Below are 3,175 nucleotides of genomic sequence, written 5' to 3'. Positions count from 1 at the left end.
TCGTTTTTTTTTCGGGCCGAATTTTTGAGTTTCGATATCTCAGCTCTGGAAGGGGCTAGACCCTCCATTTTTGCACTCAGGTCTAAGTCTCATGGCCCTCTATCAGAATCCAGAGTTTTTGGAAGATTGGAGAAACTTAATTTTTCACCCAAAAAATAAAAACGTAAGGGGTACCACTGTCGTTTTTTTTTTTTCGGGCCGAATTTTTGAGTTTCGATATCTCAGCTCTGGAAGGGGCTAGAGCCTCCATTTTTGCACTCAAGTCTAAGTCCCATGGCCCTCTATCAGAATCCAGAGTTTCAAGAAGATTGGAGAAACTAATTTTTTCGCCCAAAAAAAAAACGACAGGGGTAACACTATCGTTTTTTTCGGGGGTCGAAATTTTGAGTTTCTCTGATCTTCTTGAAACTCTGGATTCTGATAGATGGCCATGAGACTTAGACCTGAGTGCAAAAATGGAGGCTCTAGCCCCTTCCAGAGCTGAGATATTTATATATCTATATTTATATATTCCACTAACATTTATAAACACAAGGTATATGATGTTAAGTTTAAACTAATTTCCAATTGCCTAATTAATGTATCAACTAGCCGGTTGTTTGTCTGTGTGTGTGTGTTTGTGTGTGTGTCAGGAATTGAGGACTCCAAAAACGGGCTCAGGGACAGACCCGGGTGAGGTCAGTGTTGCTACATGGAAGTACATGCACAAGGTTTTGGGTGGCCGGCCTGCGATGGACCCCCCTGTGATGGTGGCATCATTCCAACCAGATGCAGTGGATCACATGACAATCCTCATGGTGAGGCTAATCATTTACGTAATTAAGCACTTTCATGAATTCCACTAACATCATGATATTGTGGAGCCCTCCACCTCACAGGCATCCTGGACACCTGACACTGGAACCAGTAGAATGCTAACCAGTACCCCAGTAGCAACAAGTGGCATCACATCTAGGAGGAGGTCCAATCCTATTATGGAGTTCCTGATCGAGGAAGCCCTTCAGGAGCAAAGGCGCCATGAAGAGAGTGGACCTCTTTGAAAGAATGATTGATAAGATGTGAAAATAATTACCTGTTAAATTGCACAACTGTTTACATATTAATTAAATATATTTGTTTTTAGAGTTTATATGGTTTATGTTTGAATATGTATTATTGTTCTAAAAATGACCTGTTCAATTGCACAACTGTTGACATACTAAATATATTTGTTTTTATGGTTTACATTTGCGTATGTATTATTTTTCTATAAATGACCTGTTCAATTGCACAACTGTTGACATAGGCCCGAATAATTTCATATATTAATGTTTTAAGAGTTTATATAATTTATATTTGAATATGTATTATTGCTATATTTAAATGTTGTAATATTTACTGCTGTTGAGCAATAACTGTGGTTCTTATAAAAAGGCTTTTCTAGATGTGGATTTATTTTACAGTAATATGAAGCATAGTCACCATATGTAGTGTTTTTTAAAAGATTTATTGCAAACGATTGTAGAAATCCCACTACACCCCACTCCACTCCAGGAACAATTTTTTTTTTTTTACCAAGGTAAGAACATGCCTAAAAACTTCGCTTCTTAGTACTCAGGCTATTCTTTTAAAAAAAAGTGCAATAAAAAATGTAACAATAACATTCTTACGATCATACAAACACATGAATGCCAAGACAGAAGAACAATATTAAAATACTATGAAATTCTTAAATATATTACATTACACATATACAATTCTCATGAAAATCAACAGTGCAACATGTCTCTTCATGTGGCCTGCACATCCCCGGAAACTTGGTCATGCAGCATTCCCTGAGGCTTCGTTGAATGCCATTGGTTCATGGGGAGGATGGGGGTCAAGGTCGTCCCTGGCAATATCCTCATGAGGATCCAGTGTGTCCCCATTGTCCAAGCACACATTGTGTAAGAATGCACATGAAGCGATAACCTGAGGTGCAAAGGTAGGTTTGACTTCCAGTGACCTCCACCTTGGTTTCATTACTCCAAAGGCCCGCTCAATTATGCTGCGTGCCTTTGATTGGCGGTAATTGAAGCATCGCTGCACTCGTCCACGTACAGGCTCTTTGTATGGTGTGAACAGGCATATTGGGGTCTGGAGGCACAGGTACCCACCATCACCCAGAATAATCTATCCTGGTGGGGGGTAATGTCCTGATGTGTAAAAGGAGCTGTTTTTCATCACACATGTGTCATGAACTGACCCTGGGTAACCCACGAAGATGTCCAGGAACCTTCCGTCTGCATCACATATGGCCTGCTTACTGATGGAGTAAAAGCCTTTGTAGTTAAAGGTCCCCTGACATGTTTTTTTATTATTATTTTATAATGTTTTCTCAGTTGCCCTTATAATGGTAGTATGTTTTTTAGATCAAAAATAGTCATAATTTAGAAAGAAAAGGCATATTTCCTTGCCTGATTTTAGCCTCTGCTTAGAACGCTCTGTTTGAAGGGCTGTAGGATTCAATGTAACCGCCCTCTGCTGTGATTGGCTGACATGCTTGCATATGAAATAGATACATATTACATGTGAAACTCTCTTGAATACGTACTACAGCTAGTATACGTTTTTACAATTACAGATATCGAGATTACTAATTCGTGAGAAGTTTTTGAAGTATTTAGATTCTCATCACATAAAATGTTGCTGTGATGAGCAATGAGCAGCAGATGACAGTCTGTCAATCACCAGAATGAAGATCTTATTGTATAACGCAGTTTCTGCACTCTCTGCTTTCACCAATGCAGACACGATGATGTACATACAGTAAGAGCTTCGTATAATGGCATAAATGCTACGTGGGATCTCAATATCTCAGCTCTGGAAGCATCTAGAGCCTCCATTTTTGCACTCAGGTCTAAGTCTCATAGCCCTCTATCAGAATCCAGAGTTTTGGGAAGATTGGAGAAACTTAATTTTTCACCTGAAAAAAAAAAACGTAAGGGGTACCACTGTCGTTTTTTTTTTTCGGGCCGAATTTTTGAGTTTCGATATCTCAGCTCTGGAAGGGGCTAGAGCCTCAATTTTTGCACTCAGGTCTAAGTCTCATGGCCCTCTATCAGAATCCAGAGTTTTGGGAAGATTGGAGAAACTTAATTTTTCACCTGAAAAAAAAAAACGTAAGGGGTACCACTGTCGTTTTTTTTTTTTCGGG

General features: G+C 39.2%; 1 long non-coding RNA gene across 1 annotated transcript; it reads left to right on the top strand.

Annotated features, from left to right (window-relative positions):
- The first annotated feature begins 477 nt into the window (after positions 1 to 477).
- LOC148969320 (uncharacterized) lies at positions 478 to 1,224 on the top strand. The gene is made up of 2 exons (XR_016149962.1): positions 478 to 797; positions 879 to 1,224. It is a non-coding gene; the product is annotated as an uncharacterized LOC148969320 (long non-coding RNA).
- The last annotated feature ends 1,951 nt before the right edge of the window (positions 1,225 to 3,175 follow it).

The sequence above is a fragment of the Pimephales promelas genome, chromosome 24 (assembly GCF_988280905.1).
Source record: "Pimephales promelas chromosome 24, fPimPro1.hap1.1, whole genome shotgun sequence".
NCBI classification, from domain to species: domain Eukaryota; kingdom Metazoa; phylum Chordata; class Actinopteri; order Cypriniformes; family Leuciscidae; genus Pimephales; species Pimephales promelas.
This window is presented reverse-complemented; position numbering and strand designations above follow the sequence as displayed.